Below are 25249 nucleotides of genomic sequence, written 5' to 3'. Positions count from 1 at the left end.
TGAACATAAGCATTGAGTTTGGGGCAAGCTTAGAAATTATACATAGTTGTACTACAGACAAAATAGAACTTCCAGAAAATCTGGGTTCAAGTTTCTGAATTTCTACTTGTCTACCCCATATTCAATGAGTACTTACCACATCTCTGACACTATGCTTACAGTTTTCATATTCTCAACTTATTTACTCTTCACAGCTTGATCAGTAAGTTGTTATTCATTTCATAATCTTGGGAAATCACCTAAATTTACAGAACCTCATCTCTTCACCTATATGGCATGGATCACCAAAGCTACTCCAGAGGGCTAACTTGAGGCTTCTGTGAGGTCACGTGAACACAATCATCTAAAAATGTAATATGCTATTTATATTTCCAGTCCATCCCACTGTGATAACTAACATACTATGATATACATATACTATGAATTGCATAGTACAGAGTACAAATACTGTACTAAACGAGATGTTGAAGGCTAGCATATGGAAGCAAGAAATGGATTCATATAGCAGAGTGACTTTAGTCACGAATTAAAACATGAGGAGGAGAGGGGCACCTGGGTGGCTCAGTTGGTTCAGCATCCAACTCTTGATATTGGCTGAGATCATGATCTCAGGTTTCTGGGATGGAGCCTGGCATCAGGCTCCACACTCATCAGGGAGTCTGCTTGAGATCTTCTCTTCCTCCCCTTCTGCCCCTCCCACCCCATGTGCATGCGCTCTCATGCTTAAAAAACAAACAAAGCAAACAAACAAACAAACTTGAGAAGGAGAAAAAACATGAAGATTGTGAAGCAAGAATAAAAACATTTCCTGAAATACTGAGAAGGCTACCTGTGTGAGATGAAAAAGTAGGCATTAAAAGTAACATAGGGAGGAGGAGCAAGATGGCGGAAGAGTAGGGTCTCCAAATCACCTGTCTCCACCAAACTACCTAGAAAACCTTCAAATTATCCTGAAAATCTACGAATTCAGCCTGAGATTTAAAGAGAGACCAGCTGGAATGCAACAGTGAGAAGAGTTCGCGCTTCTATCAAGGTAGGAAGACGGGAAAAAAGAAATAAAGAAACAAAAGGCCTCCAAGGGGGAGGGGCCCGCGAGGAGCCGGGCTGAGGCCGGGGCGAGTGTCCCCAGGACAGGAGAGCCCCGTCCCGGAGACGCAGGAGCTGCACCGACCTTCCCGGGCGGAAAGGGGCTCGCGGGGAGGTGGAGCAGGACCCAGGAGGGCGGGGATGCCCTCGGGCTCCCCGGGACAGTAACAGCAACTGCGCGCCCAGGAGAGTGCGCCGAGCTCCCTAAGGGCTGCAGCGCGCACGGCGGGGCCCGGCGGGACCCGGAGCAGCTGAAGGGGCTCGGGCGGCGGCTCCGCGGAGGGGGCTGCGGCCCGGGAGCGCGAATCCGCCAGCGCAGGCTCCGGAGCACAGGGCGCCGGGACACAGCCCAGGATCCCGCCTCCCCCGGGACAGGCAGAGGCCGGGAGGCCCCAGGACAGCAAGGACGCTCCTGCCCCAGCTGAGCAGATCAGCGGCCCCGCCCCGGAGCCTCCAGGCCCTGCAGACGGAGTTCCTGCCGGAGCTGAATCCAGGTTTCCGGAGCTGCCCCGCCACTGGGGCTGTTCCTCCTGCGGCCTCACGGGGTAAACAACCCCCCTGAGCCCTGCACCAGGCAGGGGCACAGCAGCTCCCCCAACTGCTAACACCTGAAAATCAGCACAACAGGCCCCTCCCCCAGAACACCAGCTAGACGGACAACTTCCAGGAGAAGCCAAGGGACTTAAAGAACACAGAATCAGAAGATACTCCCCGGTGGTTCTTTTTTTGTTTGTTTTTGTTTTTGTTTTTGTTTTTGTTTTTGTTTTGTTTTGCTTTTTGATTTGTTTCCTTCCCCCACCCCCTTTTTTTTTCTCCTTTCTTTTTCTTTCTTTTTCTTCTTTTTTTTTTTTTTTTCGTTTTTTTTTCTTTTTCTTCCCTTTTTTTTTTCTCTTTCTCTTTTCTTTCCTTCTTTCTCTCCTCTCTTTTTCTCTTTTTCCCAATACAACTTGCTTTTGGCCACTCTGCACTGAGCAAAATGACTAGAAGGAAAACCTCACCTCAAAAGAAAGAATCAGAAACAGTCCTCTCTCCCACAGAGTTACAAAATCTGGATTACAATTCAATGTCAGAAAGCCAATTCAGAAGCACTATTATACAGCTACTGGTGGCTCTAGAAAAAAGTATAAAGGACTCAAGAGACTTCATGACTGCAGAATTTAGAGCTAATCAGGCAGAAATTAAAAATCAATTGAATGAGATGCAATCCAAACTAGAAGTCCTAACGACGAGGGTTAACGAGGTGGAAGAACGCGTGAGTGACATAGAAGACAAGTTGATAGCAAAGAGGGAAACTGAGGAAAAAAGAGACAAACAATTAAAAGACCATGAAGATAGATTAAGGGAAATAAACGACAGCCTGAGGAAGAAAAACCTACGTTTAATTGGGGTTCCCGAGGGCGCCGAAAGGGACAGAGGGCCAGAATATGTATTTGAACAAATTCTAGCTGAAAACTTTCCTAATCTGGGAAGGGAAACAGGCATTCAGATCCAGGAAATAGAGAGATCCCCCCCTAAAATCAATAAAAACCGTTCAACACCTCGACATTTAATTGTGAAGCTTGCAAATTCCAAAGATAAAGAGAAGATCCTTAAAGCAGCAAGAGACAAGAAATCCCTGACTTTTATGGGGAGGAGTATTAGGGTAACAGCAGACCTCTCCACAGAGACCTGGCAGGCCAGAAAGGGCTGGCAGGATATATTCAGGGTCCTAAATGAGAAGAACATGCAACCAAGAATACTTTATCCAGCAAGGCTCTCATTCAAAATGGAAGGAGAGATAAAGAGCTTCCAAGACAGGCAGCAACTAAAAGAATATGTGACCTCCAAACCAGCTCTGCAAGAAATTTTAAGGGGGCCTCTTAAAATTCCCCTTTAAGAAGAAGTTCAGTGGAACAGTCCACAAAAACAAAGACTGAATAGATATCATGATGACACTAAACTCATATCTCTCAATAGTAACTCTGAATGTGAACGGGCTTAATGACCCCATCAAAAGGCGCAGGGTTTCAGACTGGATAAAAAAGCAGGACCCATCTATTTGCTGTCTACAAGAGACTCATTTTAGACAGAAGGACACCTACAGCCTGAAAATAAAAGGTTGGAGAACCATTTACCATTCGAATGGTCCTCAAAAGAAAGCAGGGGTAGCCATCCTTATATCAGATAAACTAAAATTTACCCCAAAGACTGTAGTGAGAGATGAAGAGGGACACTATATCATACTTAAAGGATCTATTCAACAAGAGGACTTAACAATCCTCAATATATATGCTCCGAATGTGGGAGCTGCCAAATATATAAATCAACTATTAACCAAAGTGAAGAAATACTTAGATAATAATACACTTATACTTGGTGACTTCAATCTAGCTCTTTCTATACTCGATAGGTCTTCTAAGCAAAACATCTCCAAAGAAACAAGAGCTTTAAATGATACACTGGACCAGATGGATTTCACAGATATCTACAGAACTTTACATCCAAACTCAACTGAATACACATTCTTCTCAAGCGCACATGGAACTTTCTCCAGAATAGACCACATATTGGGTCACAAATCGGGTCTGAACCGATACCAAAAGATTGGGATTGTCCCCTGCATATTCTCGGACCATAATGCCTTGAAATTAGAACTAAATCACAACAAGAAGTTTGGAAGGACCTCAAACACATGGAGGTTAAGGACCATCCTGCTAAAAGATAAAAGGGTCAACCAGGAAATTAAGGAAGAATTAAAAAGATTCATGGAAACTAATGAGAATGAAGATACAACCGTTCAAAATCTTTGGGATGCAGCAAAAGCAGTCCTAAGGGGGAAATACATCGCAATACAAGCATCCATTCAAAAACTGGAAAGAACTCAAATACAAAAGCTAACCTTACACATAAAGGAGCTAGAGAAAAAACAGCAAATAGATCCTACACCCAAGAGAAGAAGGGAGTTAATAAAGATTCGAGCAGAACTCAACGAAATCGAGACCAGAAGAACTGTGGAACAGATCAACAGAACCAGGAGTTGGTTCTTTGAAAGAATTAATAAGATAGATAAACCATTAGCCAGCCTTATTAAAAAGAAGAGAGAGAAGACTCAAATTAATAAAATCATGAATGAGAAAGGAGAGATCACTACCAACACCAAGGAAATACAAACGATTTTAAAAACATATTATGAGCAGCTATACGCCAATAAATTAGGCAATCTAGAAGAAATGGACGCATTCCTGGAAAGCCACAAACTACCAAAACTGGAACAGGAAGAAATAGAAAACCTGAACAGGCCAATAACCAGGGAGGAAATGGAAGCAGTCATCAAAAACCTCCCAAGACACAAGAGTCCAGGGCCAGATGGCTTCCCAGGAGAATTTTATCAAACGTTTAAAGAAGAAATCATACCTATTCTCCTAAAGCTGTTTGGAAAGATAGAAAGAGATGGAGTACTTCCAAATTCGTTCTATGAAGCCAGCATCACCTTAATTCCAAAGCCAGACAAAGACCCCGCCAAAAAGGAGAATTACAGACCAATATCCCTGATGAACATGGATGCAAAAATTCTCAACAAGATACTGGCCAATAGGATCCAACAGTACATTAAGAAAATTATTCACCATGACCAAGTAGGATTTATCCCTGGGACACAAGGCTGGTTCAACACCCGTAAAACAATCAATGTGATTCATCATATCAGCAAGAGAAAAACCAAGAACCATATGATCCTCTCATTGGATGCAGAGAAAGCATTTGACAAAATACAGCATCCATTCCTGATCAAAACTCTTCAGAGTGTAGGGATAGAGGGAACATTCCTCGACATCTTAAAAGCCATCTATGAAAAGCCCACAGCAAATATCATTCTCAATGGGGAAGCACTGGGAGCCTTTCCCCTAAGATCAGGAACAAGACAGGGATGTCCACTCTCACCACTGCTATTCAACATAGTACTGGAAGTCCTAGCCTCAGCAATCAGACAACAAAAAGACATTAAAGGCATTCAAATTGGCAAAGAAGAAGTCAAACTCTCCCTCTTCGCCGATGACATGATACTCTACATAGAAAACCCAAAAGTCTCCACCCCAAGATTGCTAGAACTCATACAGCAATTCGGTAGCATGGCAGGATACAAAATCAATGCCCAGAAGTCAGTGGCATTTCTATACACTAACAATGAGACTGAAGAAAGAGAAATTAAGGAGTCAATCCCTTTTACAATTGCACCCAAAAGCATAAGATACCTAGGAATAAACCTCACCAAAGATGTAAAGGATCTATACCCTCAAAACTATAGAACACTTCTGAAAGAAATTGAGGAAGACACAAAGAGATGGAAAAATATTCCATGCTCATGGATTGGCAGAATTAATATTGTGAAAATGTCAATGTTACCCAGGGCAATATACACGTTTAATGCAATCCCTATCAAAATACCATGGACTTTCTTCAGAGAGTTAGAACAAATTATTTTAAGATTTGTGTGGAATCAGAAAAGACCCCGAATAGCCAGGGGAATTTTAAAAAAGAAAACCATATCTGGGGGCATCACAATGCCAGATTTCAGGTTGTACTACAAAGCTGTGGTCATCAAGACAGTGTGGTACTGGCACAAAAACAGACACATAGATCAGTGGAACAGAATAGAGAATCCAGAAGTGGACCCTGAACTTTATGGGCAACTAATATTCGATAAAGGAGGAAAGACTATCCATTGGAAGAATGACAGTCTCTTCAATAAATGGTGCTGGGAAAATTGGACATCCACATGCAGAAGAATGAAACTAGACCACTCTCTTTCACCATACACAAAGATAAACTCAAAATGGATGAAAGATCTAAATGTGAGACAAGATTCCATCAAAATCCTAGAGAAGAACACAGGCAACACCCTTTTTGAACTCAGCCATAGTAACTTCTTGCAAGATACATCCACGAAGGCAAAAGAAACAAAAGCAAAAATGAACTATTGGGACTTCATCAAGATAAGAAGCTTTTGCACAGCAAAGGATACAGTCAACAAAACTCAAAGACAACCTACAGAATGGGAGAAGATATTTGCAAATGACATATCAGACAAAGGGCTAGTTTCCAAGATCTATAAAGAACTTATTAAACTCAACACCAAAGAAACAAACAATCCAATCATGAAATGGGCAAAAGACATGAACAGAAATCTCACAGAGGAAGACATAGACATGGCCAACATGCATATGAGAAAATGCTCTGCATCACTTGCCATCAGGGAAATACAAATCAAAACCACAATGAGATACCACCTCACACCAGTGAGAATGGGGAAAATTAACAAGGCAGGAAACAACAAATGTTGGAGAGGATGCGGAGAAAAGGGAACCCTCTTACACTGTTGGTGGGAATGTGAACTGGTGCAGCCACTCTGGAAAACTGTGTGGAGGTTCCTCAAACAGTTAAAAATATACCTGCCCTACGACCCAGCAACTGCACTGTTGGGGATTTACCCCAAAGATACAAATGCAATGAAACGCCGGGACACCTGCACCCCGATGTTTCTAGCAGCAATGGCCACGATAGCCAAACTGTGGAAGGAGCCTCGGTGTCCAACGAAAGATGAATGGATAAAGAAGATGTGGTTTATGTACACAATGGAATATTACTCAGCTATTAGAAATGACAAATACCCACCATTTGCTTCAACGTGGATGGAACTGGAGGGTATTATGCTGAGTGAAGTAAGTCAGTCGGAGAAGGACAAACATTATATGTTCTCATTCATTTGGGGAATATAAATAATAGTGAAAGGGAAAATAAGGGAAGGGAGAAGAAATGTGTGGGAAATATCAGAAAGGGAGACAGAACGTAAAGACTGCTAACTCTGGGAAACGAACTAGGGGTGGTAGAAGGGGAGGAGGGCGGGGGGTGGGAGTGAATGGGTGATGGGCACTGGGTGTTATTCTGTATGTTAGTAAATTGAACACCAATAAAAAAAAAAATAAATAAATAAAAATAAAAGTAACATAGAATACAATGGATATTTGTTTACATTTAAGATATATTTGATTTTCATTGCTTCCTTTTCTTTAGGTACCAAGTTATTTGGCTATAAGCTTTCTGAGGACAAGAACAAACCCTTTTCAATATCATGACCCTTCACATGTTACGCAAGGAAACATAGTAATTGGAGTAGAGATGTGAGTTGAAATCTTGGCTCCACTCAATTCTCATGTGACTTGGAAAGCGTGACTTGAAAGCTTTCTTATCTGTGAAATGGAGAAGATGAGTCTGAACAGCCAAAGTCACAAGATATGGTGAGGATAAGATGAAGCCATATAAGGGATACTATTAGCTGAAGTGATCTCCAAATGTTTGTCATTGACCCCATCATCACCGTCACCAAATTGCCATCACTTCACTATCGTGACCATCAGGAGCCTGAATATGTAGTCTTGCAAATTGGGGCAGTGAAAATTTGCTGAAGGCAGGCATGATGAAATGAATGGATGAAAAAATGAATGAGACAAGGTAGACTAGAAGAAGAGAGAGAACCTAAATGATGTGAGGCCTTGAGACTTCTTAAGTACCTCAAGGCAGAAAATGGATTAAGGAAGCTTTGTTTTGCCGTTTTGCTTTGTGTGTAGTTTCTGACAGTACAATGTAAATCTGGCTTGAATGGAGCCCAAGTAAAGGCCAGGGGCCTTGTTGAGGACTGGGGAAAATCTTCATCTAAAAGAAACCTTTAAATACTTTGACACTGAGAGAAAAACAATTTTTCAGTGAGTGGGAGCCAGCAAACGACCTTCCAGCAGAAGAGAGGAGGGAATCCAACCCCCTCTTTAAGTAAGTGTGCTGTGGATGGACCCTACAACCAGTTACCCTGCTTCAGACTCCTGGCATCTGTATCCAAATCAGACAGCACTTCAAGAAATGAATTTTTACCACTGAGGTTGAGGATGTTACTTCACAAAGAAAAAAATGTCATCCAATTTTAGGGTGGTTGAAACTTCGTGACATTTCCTGTCCCTTTTGGGAAACTTGCATATGTTAAAAATTTCTTAAAAATCAAGAATCACTTTTGTCTTGAAATAACATCATTTCTTTGCCTTCTCTTCATAACTTTTGATGTTATAATAACTTATGCTTGAGGATAAAGACATCAGCCTGAAGTGGGGAAAACAGCAGATGTGGAAAAAATTTGTAAGATTTAAAAGAGTGCCCCGTTTTACATCTCTGGCTCTGTTGTACAGGGTCATCTCATGATGAGTGAAAGGAAGGAAAACCCACGAAGCCAATCTATTGGGTGGGTGGAGAAGAAAAGAAGAAAAGATGTTCTTGAAAACATTTTTTTGCTCAAAATGGAATCAGTTGCTCAAGACAAAAAAATTAAAAAAATAAAAAACAAGAAATTCTAAATTACAAGTATGAAGAGCTTAAATTTTTTATGAACTAATTTACAAAAATGCCATTGCTTTTATGTGTGTGTCTATGAGTGTTTGAATTTATATATGGGTTTTTATTGGTTTTGTAAAGAATGTTTTCTAATCACAAAAATGTCCTATCATTTATAATAAAGATACTAAAGATCCCAAATGTTGAGCCCAGTGGGCTGGCAATAGACTAGAAAAAATGAACAATTCTCCACTGTCTCTTTATTTGATCTTTAAACTTAGTTTTATCATTTTGCCTGAAGAATTGAATTCTCAGAAAACTCATGTGAGTCCTTTACCCTGGGTAATGAGTAAGTATGAAAATGTCTTCCCCTGCTAACTATGGCGTGGGAGGTTATCTGTTCCTCTGGTCATCCACAGTTGTATGAATACCAAATATAATCAAAAGGATGGCTGAAATTGGTAGGAACTGGTGATAAGAACATTGATTTTAATCCAGGAAAAAATAAGAAAAGATCATTTGGTAGGTCAGCTATCTGTGAAAGTCTAGAGGCCAGGAAAAATCAAGTAAGGTGGTCTCTTACTTTATAAGGCATCCCCACTCTTTTGAATTCATTTTTTAAATTTTTTAAATAGTTATTTATTTATTTGAGAGATAGAGAGTGCATGCAAAGGGGGGGGGCATAGGGTGAGGGAGAAAGAATCTGAGCTGAGTGTGCAGCCCAATACAGGGCTCAATCCCAGAACCTCACATCAGGCTACCCACTCAGTTCAACCTCAACCAGGACCCTGAGATCATGACCTGAGCCAAAACCAAGCTTAAATGACTGAGCTCCCCAGGCGTCCCAAGGCATCCCTACTTTTAAGAAGCAAACCAGGTGATTCAGATGCAAGCAGTTGGTTAGAAGACTGTATTGTAAGAAACACTCTCTTCATTGGGAAAAGACAAAATATTTAATTAATGAACATCTAGTATTTGTCTAACACTGATGGGTGCTTTACATATGTTATCATCATTCCTTATAATAATCTTATGAATGAATAAGTATTATTATTCCAATTTGAAGATAATGAGAGACCAAGAATACAGCCTAATAAGTAATCTAAAAACTAAGTGAAGGATTAAGGATACAAATTCATATTCTGCTGGATATTTCTCTTCCTTCCTCCAAATTTACTCCTTTCGCTCACATGTCTACCAATTCTGAGCATCAGGAATTACTCTTCCTTACGTACAAATGTGAAGTTGTTTTATTCTTTGGTTCACAAATTCAGTTTTTTTAAGATTTTGTTTATTTATTCATGAGAGACACACACAGAGAGAGAGAGAGAGGCAGAGACACAGGCAGAGGGAGAAGCAGACTCCATGTGGGGAGCCCAATGCGGGACTTGATCCTGGGTCTCCAGGATCAGGCCTTGGGCTGAAGGTAGCACTAAACCGTTGAGCCACCTTGGCTGCCCCACAAATTCATTTTTATTTTTTTTATTTTTATTTTTTTTTTCATTTTTAAATTGAACAATGTATGGGCATCAACATACCCACCCACCCCCACCCCACCCCCACTCAGGTGCATGCTCTCTCTTCCCTCTTCCACTCCTTCCCTCAAATAAATGAATAAACAAAAATCTTTTTAAAAAAGAATTATTCATTTATTTTTTGGTCTGAAAATTGAATATTTCTCACAAAGAAAAATTGGAGGGGTAGTGTGTATAATCAGGTCTGTGAATAATGATTTGTGTTTTTATAAACCAATCCTATTATTTCTTATGGCTCCATTATTTTTGGAAAGATGTGTTTTTCTCTTCCTTTATATTGGTTTTCCATGCTTTCTTATACCCAGATGCTAAAATTAAATTTAGGGCTTCATAATTATGCCATAATTACCATGATCATATTTTCCTGCCATTGAAAATGAGTATCAGTTTTAATTTCCCCCCCAAAACTTCAACAGATGCTATCTTTCTATAGTGTCGTAAATTAGTGTCAGAGTGTGTCTAAATGTACAAGCCATTTTCCTGAACTCGTGAGGGGTGTGCTGAACCCACTGTTTCAATGAAGTTAATTGTTTCCAAGCATTATCATTTTTTTCTATTGATAATTTTATTCCAGAAAGCTTAATTATTCTCTAATTACCCTGCAAACTGTCTTATTTCGCTGTCCAGAAAGAAACTTAATAACTCGGCCAAAGAAACTTTATTTTACTAACAAGACATAGATAATCAGAGAAGGAAAGTGACCTGTTCAAGGTCACTCAGCAAGTCAAAAGCTCTGACAGAGTCAGAGTTAGATAGTTTTATCCTCAAAAGCTTTTTATTACACATTGATTTAATCAGATTTGAGCCTTGAGGATTAACACTGCAATCTTAATTCTGGCTAGCTTTCTGGTCCTTGCTCCTTTTGTGCAAAAGATTAGAAAATATAAGGGAAACTAACTGAGGGTTGCTGGAGCAGAGATGGGTGGGGAAGTGGGGTAACTGGGTGATGGGCATTATGGGGACATGTGATGTGATGAGCACTGGGTCTCTCTCTCTCTTTTTTTTAAAGATTTTATTTATTTATTCATGAGAGATACACAGAGAGAGGCAGAGACATAGGCAGAGAGAAGCAGGCTCCCTGCAGGGAGCCCAATGTGTGACTAGGTCCCAGGACCCCAGGATCACACCCTGAGATGCTCATTCACTGAGCCACCCATATGCCCCAGCATTGAGTCTTATACACAACTGATAAATTGTTGAACTCTACATCTGAAACTATATGTTGGCTAATTGAATTTAAATTAAAAAATAGAAAGGAAAAGCTAGAGGAGGAAGACCAAGGTTCACCGTTTCTGGAAAAGAACAAAGCACTTAGTGTCTCAGTAAAGCCTTGTTGCTGTTTGCCTGGGAGTAAGGGTATTCCTACTCTCAGGGCTCCTGGGTGGCTCAGTCAGTTAAACATTCAACTCTTGGTTTTGGCTCAAGTTGTAATCTCAGAGTCATGAGATTGAGACTTCTGATAAACTCCACGCTCAACACAGAGTCTACTTGAGATTCTTTATCTCTCTCCCTCTGCCCCTCTTGCTTGTTCTCTCTCTCTCTCTCTCTCTCTCTCTCTCTCTCTCTCTCTTTCTTTCCCTAAAATAAATAAATAACTCTTAAAAAAAAAAAAAAAAAGAGTGTTCCTACTCTTTTGTAGCTTGGTCTTGGCTGAGAGGAGTAACACTGACAACATTCATTCACTCATTCAACACATAGTGATTGGCAACCTTTTATGTATTGTCTCTGGGGATGCAGAATAATCAACACCATTTCCCCTCCAGCACCACCTCCTTCCAAGAACAAAAATTCCTATCCCAGAGATAAGTGGAGATATATGTACCAACAGTTACCCTGCAGGGTGGTACAGCTTTTTGATCAGAATTGATCATGAGATTTATTTTTAACACTGTCTCTAATTTTATCATAAGATAACTTTCTTTTTACTGGTCTCCCAGAAATATTGCTTTACTCAATATATTTTACTTTCTATTTTAATTGAATGTTTTTTGAGCTGTGTGATCAATAAAGAGCTGCATCAGGCAAAGTTCCTATCTTCAAAAACTTGCAATCTAGTAGAGCAAGTGAAATAAATATTTAATCATAATTCAAATTAAATACTGAATATTCATTTCTTTTTTGAATATTCATTTCTAAGACTAAAGTATTAAGTTATTAGGAAAAAAGTGGCATTTGTATTGATCCTTAAAGATTTTGGAGGTGAAGGATATTGATATTCCATAAGGTGGGGAGAGGAATTAAGTGTAAAATGCAATAAGAGATATAGGAGGTAAGAGGGTTAAAGACAGGAGAGTTTCTCCTTGGGCAGCTCATATGCTGTAGGACCATATTGGGGTCACCAGATATTGAAAGTCAAGAAAGTAGACCAAGAGAACTATGTTCTGTGCCTATATTTCTCCTAATCTGCATCATCACACACAAAGTCTTCACACATACATAGCACACAAAGATGCATATACAGACACAGTATTATGCATATTTTCCAGAACTTTAAAGTAACTGAGTTCATTAGAATAGAATAATTGAGCCATCTCCAAGGTCATGGGTATATACATGGAAAGAATAGAGGAAGAATAGTCTCCAAAACAAAGCATGTAGTCCCTTCCTCCAAGACTATTATTGGTTCCCTCATTGTGGATTCTCAGTGAACGAGGATATTGACATCTAGACAATATCCCCACTGAGACAAAATGTGATTCTCTGACATTCTTTACTCAGGTGGAAGCAGAAGAGAAACCCTATGGGTCAAAAAAGTAAGAGACTCAATATGGATTAAAGACACAGAGTTTCAAAATAAATCTAGATAAATCATTTCATGAAAGATTCACAGTAGGAGAGTGATATTTGTCAAGCAGATCTTATATTTCAAATGCTTTACAATATAGTATCTCCATTTTCGAATGGAGAAATTGAGCCTCATAGAAGTTATTTGATTCTTGAGGGTCAAATGGTGCTGAATGGAAAATCTGAGATTCTGACTTATGTCCTCATAAAAAACTCTTCTCAGAGACTGTGCCATGCTCGGATATTGGTAGCTATTACCATTTACCACATGCTTAATACATCCCCATCATATATTACACAGTTAATTCTAACAAAAGACAACTTTAATGGGCAATATTATGTCCCTGGTATAGATAAGGAAAAAAGAGAAAAAGGTAGTAAGAAATTCACACAGTTGATGTTAGAGGTTATCAGGAGGATGTAACCACTGCTGGCCCCAGGGCACTCAGAGGCTCCTAACCTCCTCCCCTGTCCCTGGACTGTACATTTGTCCACCATTTCCACACTAGGAGCTTGTTTAAAGAAGCAGACTTGAGAGAGTAAGATGTCCTTGAGACCATCTGAACCCCATTAAACTTTTCTGGTGTGTGGACACAGAAAGCTACTGATCTTGTGAGGCCCAAGGCAAATTTCATATCTAAGTCCCCTTGCTTATTAAACCTGCCACCTTCCTGCCTGCGGTGTGGTGCCTCTCTCATCAATATCTCCCTTCCTTCTGTGTGGCGGCCAGTTTCAGATTCACCCAGGGAGCTCCCAAAGTTGCAAACCGGGGATGCCTGGGTGGCTTAGTGGTTGAGGGTCCGCCTTCAGCTCAGGGCATAATCCTGGTCTAGAGATCGAGTCCCTCATCCAGCTTCCTGTGAGGAGCCTACATTTCCCTCTGTCTATGTCTCTGCCTCTCCCTCTGTGTTTTTCATCAATAAATAAAACTTAAAAAAAAAACAAAGTTACAAATCAACAGCTAAAAAGTAGATTTTGTATTGACGCTCAAGTGTGTCTAAATCAAAGCTTATGTCCATTCCACTAAATCAGTGTCCCATAATCCCTTTGAGATTCACCTAGAAAGAGCAAGCTTACTGTGCTATCAAATGGCTTTTTGTGGTCTGTTCCAGACCAGAGTGATGAAATTCATCTGTCTCTTCTGGTTACGCAGTGGTGCCATAATCCCCTGGGCTTCTTGCTCCTATAGACCTTCCACACTGTGCTGCTACTCATATTTGTCCATGTGTCCAACTAGAGTATGCACTGCAACTCATTCTGTTGGGGCCAATCTTTAGCAACTATCCATTTCCAGGGACCAGCAGGTTGCCTGGCATAGAATAGGAACTCAGGAAATTTAGTTGAATGCCTATTCTGATAAAAAGGTCTTCCACAGGCAAGTCCTGGAGTGGAAGGCTTAGCTCACGTCAAAGTTCTTCAGCTAGTTCTCAGGTTTTGGAACAGCGTGAGACAACTATAAAAGTACCAGAAACCAGGATATCCACCAACGACAGCTCCCAGACAATGACTTTGTTGCAACAACATTTTCTCATTTCCTTTAGAAGAGATATTTAAAGTAAAATTCCAGAGAAATTGCAGATTGGTCACTCAAGTCTCTTTACAACAGAATTGTTCACTTGTGGCAACCGACAGCCTGGCTGGGAAAAGATGATTAGGACAGTCTGACCCAGAGACCAAGCCATAGATGCTACTTCCTTTAATACCCTTCCCTTTCCAAAGGTAACCAAGAATCACAATTACCAAATAATGACGAGGTTAGTTTATTTTTCCTATAGTCAGAGACAAGATGTGGAAAAAGCAAAGTAAATGGCTTTCTATTCCTTGAAAAATTGCTTGGTATCAGACGCTGTACTTGACATATTGTTTACACTGGCCCATTTAATTTCCCAAATATCATATGTGGTAGGTTGCAGAGGTTCCTGATATCTATACCTAGTGACTGCTTAAAACATGTTTGTTGGATAAATGAGTGAGGTGTATTCTAGCTTGACTGAGCCTGATTTCCAAAAAAAAAAAAAAAAAGAAAAACAGAACATATGAGAGAGAAAACTGGAGAAGTGGATATATTAAGCCAAAATATTATTTTTAAAAAATATATTTATTTATTCATGAGAAACACAGAGAGAGAGAGGGGCACAGGCAGAGGGAGAAGCAGGCTCCATGGAGGGAGCCCGATGTGGGACTCGATCCTGGGACTCCAGGATCACGCCTTGAGCCAAAGGTAGACACCTAACTGCTGAGCCACCCAGGTATCCCATGCCAAAATATTCTATACTGGATAGTTGTAAAAGAATTACTAAGGCACAAGAACAAAATCCTCTGCTCACAAATGAATGTGGATGCTGTTTTGCATTCAATTCAGAACAATAAAGAAAAATGCAAGGCTCAAGAGAGAAATGAAAATTAAGAGTGTCTTAAACTGCTTTCCCTAAAAACAATAGTTTAATACGAACAATGCATGGAGAAAGTTTATCCACAGATAGATACACTTATAGGGACATGTGGAAGGCAGAGAAAGTGATCGAGAGTGTGGCTACATCTGAGACCTCACAGAGCCATTCAGAGCTGTCTCCAACTGCAGCAAGACACTGGGACTTTCTGTGTCTACACGAGTCCATCATTATCCAGGCCAGGGCTCCCTAGAGAGCTATGGCCTTGAGTGAGGAAAACTCTGCTTCCAAGAAATAGTTTTAGTAAAGGATTTAGGGCTGGTCATCATCATCTGAAGACAGGATGGAAACCAGAGACTCTTCCAGAAAGAAATTATATATAGGTAGATTTCCTTCTGAAATAGGTGGATGCATAATGCTAGAATGTAGGTAGGAGATTTCTCCCAACTGAGTTTAAATTTACAAGTCATGAATTCCAGCAACTTGGCATCAACTGACTGGCATTCTGGTGAGACACTACCAAGATTTTTCTCTTTCATCCACATATTATTGAGTTTCTGCTATGCTTTTTGGCGATGGTAAATAGTATGTTCTGGGAACATAGTTTTGCTAGTGATAATTGCTTTAGGGGGGGCTAGAGATTAGCTTGTTTTCCAAATTTGCTGTGTGTGGGCCAGGGAACATCTGTATGTACTGACACAAAGGGTTGTCTGCAATATTTTTCTGAGTGATAATCTTGTGTGTATTTTTAACTCTTTAGATTCTTTAAAAATCAAGAAAGGGATTTGCATTTCCTGGAAGATGGAATAGATATACTTTTCCCTATCACTCCTGATAAGTGCAGTTAAACCTTGGACAGCATGTATAAAACAAACATAAAGATACTGAATTTGGGAGAGAAAAAAAACAGACTTGCTGGGGACCACAGAGCCCTAGGAATGAAAAGATGGTAAGTGCCTTTGTTTTAAATCATGTATTCCAGCCTTGAAGCTAGATAACCTAGAAAATTAGAAACACCAATAGGTATAGATGAAAAATAAGCCTCAATAGAAGGCTGCTCTCTCTAGTCACGGGATGAAGAAATGGGCAGCTTAACAAGATAGAACACTTTTAGATATCAGCCACTCTATTTAGCCAGGGAAAGCATAAAATATTGCCCCTCACTCTCAAGCTAGCAAGTTTAAATGGTGAGCTCGGATTTCTACTCAACACTCTTGTTGAGGTGGTGTTAGAGAAGGCCAAGTAGGGATCCTGAACTCTTGCCCATGTTGGCCAGTAATAAGGCCTCCCTTTACTGGCACCTCTATCATGGCAGAACAAGGTACTTTTCCCCTTCTCACTGGGGTGGTATCATAGGAGGCCTAATGAAGTCAGGACCTTCTACTATCACTCAGTAGTAATGAGACCATCCCCACCACAGTGTCAGTGAGACCCCATAGGAGCCAACTTTCCCACCATGGTCCAGCAGCAACAAGAAGCTTCCCTTTGGGTGTCAACAGGTGCCAAGTGGGAAACCTGGACTTCTATTTCCCCCTGACAGTCATGAGGCAGTGGCCCCTCCTTCCCCTGCCAGAACAGTACCAGAAGATCTGAGACTCAACATAGAAAAGACATAAATCCTTTCCAAATTGATATGAATGTTTTAGGTAATTCCTACCAAAATTCCCCTAAGAGTTTTTATAGAAATAGACAAGATCATCCTACGGTTTATATGGAAAGGCAAAGGAATCAGAATAGCTAAAACAATCTTGAAAAAGAAAATAAAGCAGAAGAAATCCATCAACCTGAACTTAAGACTTCTTATACAGCTGTAATAATCAAGAATGTGTATATCTGGCAGAAGAGACAAAGACTAACAGAATGGGGGAACTCAGAAATAGAACAACACAAATATGGCCAATCGAATTTTGACAAAAATACCAAGGAAAGATAGCCATCTCAAGAAACTGTGCAGTGGCCAATGGACATTGATAGACAAAAAATGAACTTCCACCTAAGTCTTATATCTTGTAGACATTTAACTCAAAACGGACCACCAGATGAAATGTAAAGCATCCAACTATAATACTTTGAGAAGAAAATAGAATAGAATCGTCAAGATATAGTGCTAGTTAAAGGTTTTAGATTTGAAACCCAGAGCAATATTTATTTAAAAACGGATAACTTGGACTTCACCAATATAAGACTTCTTTTTTGCCAGAGGACCCTGTTAAGAGGATGGAAAGAGGGACGCCTGGGTGGCTCAGCATTTGAGCATCTGCCTTCAGCTCAAGGCATGATCCTGGAGGCCTGGGATAGAATCCTGCATCCAGCTCCCTGTAGGGAGCCCGCTTCTCCCTCTGCCTATGTCTCTCTCTCTCTGTAACTATCATGAATGATTAAAAAAAAAGGAGGATGGAAATAAAAGCTACAGAGTAGGGGAAAATGTTTATAAACCATATGTATTAGGACTAGTATCTTGACTATATGTAGTATTATATGTATACCTCAAATATATATAATCTTTAATATATATATCAAGCATATATATCTTTTACATATACTTATCTAAAAGATATATATCAAAGCTCAAAAATAAAATGCAAACAATGCAACTGGAAAATGAACAAAATATAGAAGACATTTCACTGATGGGGATAGGCATATGAAAAAGTGTTCAACATAATTTGCCATTGGAAACATGCAGATTAAAATCACAATAAGATGTTTCTATTACACCTGTTAAAACGGCTTAAAAAATGAATGGCGGCAACAACAAATGCTGGCAAAGATGCAGAGAAACTGGATCACTCACATGTCACATGGGAACATAAAATGGTACAGCCAACTAGAAAACGGTGTGACAGTTTCAGAAGGCCTGGGTGGCTCAGTGGTTGAGCATCTGCCCTCAGCTCAGGGTGTGATCCTGGTGTCCTGGGATGGAGTCCTGCATAAGGCTCCCTGTTGGGGGCCTACTTCTGCCTCTGTCTACATTTCTGCCTCTCTTCGTGTGTCTCTCATGAATAAATAAATAAAATCCTTTAAAAAAAAGTAAAATAAAACTAAGCATTCAAATCCTGTATGACCCATAAATTATATTTCTGGGCATTTGCTCCAGAGAAATGAGTAATTGAACTGAACAATTTATACATAATTGTTTATATCAGTTTTCTCCAAAATAATTTCACAAGGAGTAATTTCTTTTCTATACTCCCATTATTTCTTCTTTCCTTATGTGGAGTGAATTATCTGATTGGACAATTTAGAAAGAATAAGTGGACTTTCTGAGCTTGGGAAGGAGAGCACCTCTTCTTTTCATAGTCCACAGAAAGCATATTTTAGTTCTCCCCATCCCCCAGCAACTCCCATTTAGGGAAGACTGCTCCAGTCTATACTGGTAGGCCATGGTAAAAAGTGTGCTTATTCACAGCGTACCATATTAGCAAGTCCACTTGTCTGTTCTCAAAATGGGATTCTTTCCATTGGCTGTGGTGAGTAACAAAAGAGATTTTTGAAACCTCATCTGGCTATTCATTTGATATATTCCTCAATTTTTCAGAACGTTGATAATAAAGAAAGGTGTTTTTTATTTGGGATTATTTAGGCCCCCGACATAAAAAATAAGCTTAAAATATGTATTAGTTTTCTAGGACTGCTATAATCACACAAATTAATTTCTCACAGTTCTGGAAAGTGGAATTCTAAGACCAAGATGTTGGCAGGTTTGATGTCTCTTGAGGCCTCTTTTTTTGGCTTGTAATTATCTATGTCTTCTCTCTAACTTCACATGGCCTTTTCTTTGTGACTCTTCCTCTTCTAATATTTATGAGGACACTAGTCATATTGGATTAGGGCTCCATCCTTATGACCTCTTTACCTTAATTATTTCTTTAAAGGTTCTGTCTCCAAATGTAGGCACTTTGGAGGTTAGGGATTTTGGCATATGAATTTGAGGGAAACATAATTTAATCCATAACAAACACATAGAAAAGTAAAGTTAAAAATAAACTAACAGAAAATTAGCTGAGTTATTGCCAGAAGATACATTTAAACAGTATGAGAGAATGTGAAGAGTAAAAAGCATAAAAAAAGTTGTCTCAACCAGCAATGAAAAGGATTGACTTTACAGTGATATAGTAATAGTAATTGAATATAGTAACAGAGGATAAAACAAACTAGGTATGAAGACAGAAAGAAATAACAGGAGGGATATGGTTTAGTGATAAAAGGAAATAAAGCTCTAAGAACATATAATAACCATATATTCACAAGTGACAATACAGTTTCAAGATTCACATGGCTAAAGTTTTCAGAATGCAAATAGCAATTGACCAATATGGCCAATTTTTGATCACAGTAGACTTTGACTCACTTATCTCAAAAAGTAATAATTAAGGGAGTCCAAAAATTGGTAAGAAGTATAGAAAAATTATCACAATTAAAACATATCATTTGGTATTAAGAATGATTATCCTCAAATGCATGTGGAATTATAAAGGCTTAAGAGTCACCCGAGCACTTTTGAACAAAAATAAGATTGAAAAATAAGATTGAGTTGGATTATCTTGTTAGATGTCAACACTCACTATATGAGAGAGACAGTCTCCTCAAAAATCAGTGGGAAAAAATAGAATTGTCAACAAATGGTACTGAGGCATGTTGCTATCTATATTTTAAGGAATGAAATCCGATATCTATCTTACATATTACCCCAAGACAGATTTCATCATTAAGAAAGACCTACATATGCATATTTTAAACCTGTAGAAGAAAATATAATGAATACATTTATTACACTGGGCAAGATGTTACATTATGTTAAGAAAACCCACAAACCATAAGTAAACAACAGATTGACAGTTAATTTACATAAAAATAAAAATATGCCATAAAACACATGACAAATATAACTAAGATCAAGTGATTAGTAGAGAAAAGATAACTGTAAATTATTAAATAAAAAGGGATCAGTATGTAGAATGCATGAAACATCTCCAGGTCAACAAAATATTGATAAACTATAAACAGAAAAGAAAAAAATAGAAAAAAAAAAAACCTTCTAGAGCATATAAAAAGGAAATTACAGATGAGGAGACTCAAATGCCTAATCAAGATAAAAATATACTCAATCTTGGATCTTGGTTAGCAATTGGATTAATAAACATTACAAAAATGAGATACGTCTGTCAGTTAGGAAAGAATAAGATCCTGAGGAAAAACAGATAGAGGCAAAGATCTTAAACTGACAGGAGTGAAAATTAGTTTAACTACCTTGTAGAGAAATTTATCAGTATTTGCATACCAGTGTTGATGCACAGATGTGATATACCTAGTCATCTTATATTTAGATATCTGTCCCAATGAAGGGCACCTATGGACCCCAGATGGACCAGAGGATTATCAGGAGACAGTTACTCATGGGTTTTCAGGTTACTGCACATTTTGCAAGCAGAGGCATGAACTGCCCTCATTCCAAATTAACTTTTCAAGGATGTTGTAAGGTGAACAAAAGAGAAAGAGCTAGTGTCTGCAGAGGGCAGGCTTGCTTACTATCCAGCACAATAAAAGTAATGTCACCCTGGAACAAAGATCAGGCATAGTTGCTCACAGTGCATTATAAAAAATTCAGGTTCCCTAAGCTCAGGGTTCCTCGGTTACGATCCAAAATCTACTATGTGCAGAGTCTCCACCTGGGCTCCTGCAGTTTGTTCACATGGAACTGAGAGATAAGGGAAATTGGTGCAAATATGCTAATTCTTATGATGCTCACGGTCCCGTGAGTAATAAAGTCCTTTGTCTCTTCTGCAAGCACCTCACGTTTTTTTGCCAGAATTCATGAAACCGTGACAAACCAAACTGTTAATAGATCTTATGACAGTTTATAATCATAAAAAAAATGGAATCAAGTTGAATGTGTAACATTGGGGAGATGTATTTTAAAAGTTGTGAAACGGCGAATTAAACAGTGAAATTGGTGAACTCTGTCTCCTCACATTAGGTTGCTATGTTTACAGTCAAAATTATTTGATAGTCGGCAATCGTCTGCAGTTCAACCTAGTATTTGTACCAATATAAATCACTCTCCAGGGGCACCTGGGTGGCTCAGTGGTTGAGTGTCTGCCTTTGGCTCAGGTTGTGATTCCGGGGTCCTGGGATTGAGTCCCACATCAGGTTCCTCACAGGGAGCCTGCTCCTCCCTCTGCCTGTGTCTCTGCCTCTCTGTGTGTCTCTCATGAATAAATAAAACCTTTTAAAAATAAAGAAATAAATGTCCAAAAAACAGCCTATGCAAATGTATGAAATGGAACCAGGCTTTTTCTTTTTCTTTTTCTTTTTATCTTTTTTTCATTTTTGGAACCAGGCTTTTTCTATTCTCACTGATGAAGTAAAAGTATTCTGCTCCACTGTGCATGTGAGACACATTGACCACTGGATCTAGTGGAGGGATGAGGACAATAGGGTGAAGAGCAGAGAGATTTCAACTGTACCTTTAAAATTTTTGGTTCTAAACCAGATAAGGATGAGAAGTAAACATTATAATATGCTAAGTCGTTTTGCTGGTACATGTATATATTTAGGTCATTGCCATAAAATTCCCTGGATTTCTTTTTATATGTTATGTGTCCATTGTTTTCTAAATAAAAAATAAGAATTAAGTAATGTGAATGGAGGTTCAGGAGGCTTAAGGGGTGATCACCACTTAGAAAGGAGTCCTCTTGAGCAGGCTTTCCAGATCTCCAAAAGTAGCGCAAGACCTCTGTTCTCTCATTTTCTCAGAAGGCCTATCTTGGTTTACAGGACAGTTTTTTCTTCTAGAAAACACATTATGAGTCACTCAGAGGATTATGGGCCTACTCTAAAATTTTCACCATGTGTCATTTAATGTCATATAGTTCAACTGCAGGAAATTTTTTTCTCATAATGAGAAATGCAAAGCTTGGGTTGGTTTCAAGTTTTTATTATTTTAATCCTGAAAAAACATTAATGAGTTTATACACATAAAAAAACATCTTTAAAGTACAGTGACTATGTCTCTACTAAGCTACCTTCTCAGCTACTAGATTAGTATGTGTTTTTTGTTTTTTGTTTTTTTTTCCAGTTTTGTAGCACCTATTTCTGGAAAGGGTTGGAAGTACCTAAGTAAAATAAAAGCAAGAGATTGTACATGGCTAGAGCTTGAAAGGATTTTTGCATTTACATTTTTATTTTGTAGATGAAAATATGTAGATGTCCTTGGGTAGTGGCCATGTCCACATCTGAACTCACATCTTCTAACCCATCAAACAATATTAATTTTAACATACTAGCCTAGACTAAGAATTAGACCTGACAGTTCTTGAGTGTTTATGGTATGTAAGGCACTGTTCTAAGCTTTTCCCTGTATTAGCTCATTTAATTTCACGTAGTTCTATATTTTCGCAGTTTTACAAATGTAGAAACTGGGTGCCAAGGAGATGAAGTAGAACAAGGATGCTAGCCCAAGTGCTTTTATTTCCAAACTTACCCACACTCTTTACTGCTCTTATAGATTAATTGAAAATAATATAGCCCTCAGTAACTATTTGTCTTATCATGAATTTTCATTTGTAATGATAAATTTTTCTAGTGTTATTAAACATTCGAGGGGGTAGGTATTTTTTTCATTCTATAAATATAAAACATAAGGACCAGAGTGGAAGAACAACTGGAATTTTGATCATTGGCTTAAAGGCATGATAACATTAGAAACAATATGCTCTGATTTTTGGAATGTCAGCATACCAGTATCTAGGATCTACAGTTAATGCCTTCCCCAAAGGAGTGAAGTCTGAGAAAAGACATAAAGTCACCTCAAGATTAAAAAGTCATGGCCTTGGTTATGGTTTGGTTGTTCTAATAAAATGGGGTAAGTCTCCATTAATATCACAGAATGCCATCCTGAGACATGAATTACCATCAAGGCTAACATCTAGAGAAGCTTTTACAGTGTGCCAGAAACTGAATGATGGGCTTTATCTACATTGTTTCTATTTATTACTTAGCAAGCATACATGGTCCTTTAAGTCCTGTTGGGTACTGTTCCATATGGATGGAGGTGATTCCCACAAAAACTATATGAGAAACTAAACTATATATTGTTGCCCTCATTTTATATGTGAAGAAATGAAGTGGTAGAGCCAAGAATTTGACCCCTCAGTCCAGTGTTACCCTTAACCATCACTAGATTGTCTTCTGTATTTACTGTCAGAGTAGCCCCATAGAGAATGTACTCTTCTCTCCTTGAGGAGACCATGGCCGGGAAAGCTTAAGTAAATGGCTCAAGTATCATTTTGCATAGCTGGAATAGAAATAAAGACATCATTAGCCCTACATTTGACTGCTATGACTTTACTTAGCACCTTTTATTCACTCATGCTTCTTTCTCCTTCTCGCTCCCTCTCTCTGTACCTCCTCCTCTTTTTCATTTTTATATAGTAGAAAACACAGCATATAATAGAGTTTGTACTGTCTTCTTGAAGTAATATCTCCTGCCTTGTTATTTTACAGTAGTGCTGGATTACTAATTAACTTCCCACTTTAGTTACATTTGTGCTTCTCATTGCCTAACTTTTTACTATTAGTTACCAAAAATATCCTTGTGCTTACATCACTCTCAAAAAGTAGCTTAGAATTCCCCATGTGTCCAGAATGGAGACTGGATTGGCTTATCTCTAAAGAGAAAGAGCCACCAGGGACATGCGCTGAAAAGAAGGTCATGCTGTGTCATGCCAATCGTTCCTACTGACGCTTTCAAAATATCATCCCTTGGTAGCTGGCACAGAGTCTAACTCTGATGCTGGTGATTCCCATAAAAGGTGATGTGATTTTGAGATTTCTCCAGTTCTAAGTTCTAGTTCTGGCACTGCATCATACTCACTAGCTTAGTCATTTTCATAAGTTATTAATCCTCTATTTTCCCATAGTTAAATGGGATTGGGTGGCTGAGTAATGTGTATTTCATCACTCTCTTGCAAGAATTGGAGATGGCTTGTTTAAATGTCTGATATATAGTAGGAATGTGCCTTAGGAGTACCTAATATCACACAAATATTCGAGAAATGGTAACTGTTTTTATTTTGTTTTTTTAAAGATTTATTTGACAGAGAGAGAGGGAGAGAGAGAGAGAACAGTCAGGGGAAGAGCAGAGGCAAGAGATAGAGAAACTTGAGCAGACTCGGTGCTGAGTGTGTAGCCTGATGCAGGTCTCAATCCAACAAGCCTGAGATCATGACCTGGACCAAAATCAAGAGTCGGATGCTTAACCGACTAAGCCACCCAAGTGCCATGGTTGCTATTTGTATGTGTAGTACCTACATTGCTGACTTTCAAGGCATAGAACTCAGCAGGTTTTTAATGTGACATCTAATCCATTCTAAATGTAGTCGTTGACATGTAGGACATTAATTTTCCACCAAATGAAGAGAATTTTAGTAAGAAAATATTTCCATTTAACAAGTATTCTCTGAATACATTAGCTTTTTGAAAGACAAAGCCAAGGATTCATAAAACAACAAGTCAATTACTTTATAAGGCCTATCTACAATCTATATAACACAGGTGTCTCTACTTATGTGTTCTGATTGGCTGAAGACCCTAAATTATGATTTCTTTCCTGGAAAGGAATCATTTAAGAAGGAATTACAGGATAAAAGATTATGCAATTTTGTTTCTCCAGGGATTATCCTTACTACTTGTTGCCAGTTCTCCCTTCTCTATTCCTAAATTCACAGACTTCCTGCCAAGAATTCTGGGTGTGACAGTGGGGAATGTGAACATATTTGGAGTTCTGATATTTCATAGTCATACCCCAATCCACTGGACTTTTCTGTGTGTGTCTGGTCCAGTTGCTCTACTCACATCTGGTGGCATTTTCTCTTTCCCTCTTACACAAGATTGGGAATGTGGTTCTGCCCTACTAAGATGAATGAGTATCTCCTACAAAAGATTGTTGGTATCTCTTTGTGCAGGACCAGGGTAGACCCCAGGGATGGCAATCCATTTTCTTTTAAGTTCATGTCATATTCAGGGGAAGCTAACAGAGCTTTCTCATGCTCTCTCTTTGGGTTACCAATGGATTCTGAAAATTGGAACCTAACCCAGCCAGTG

General features: G+C 39.0%; 1 long non-coding RNA gene across 1 annotated transcript in view; it reads right to left on the bottom strand.

Moving 5' to 3' along the window:
* Window positions 1-25249, bottom strand: part of LOC140603843 (uncharacterized) — a 144716-nt gene that overhangs the window by 26835 nt on the left and 92632 nt on the right. The gene's annotated exons all lie outside the window — the stretch shown is intronic.

The sequence above is a fragment of the Canis lupus genome, chromosome 14 (genome assembly GCF_048164855.1).
Source record: "Canis lupus baileyi chromosome 14, mCanLup2.hap1, whole genome shotgun sequence".
Classification (NCBI taxonomy): Eukaryota; Metazoa; Chordata; class Mammalia; order Carnivora; family Canidae; genus Canis; species Canis lupus.
The sequence above is the reverse complement of the archived record's forward strand: the minus strand, read 5'-3'. Positions and strand labels throughout refer to the sequence as shown.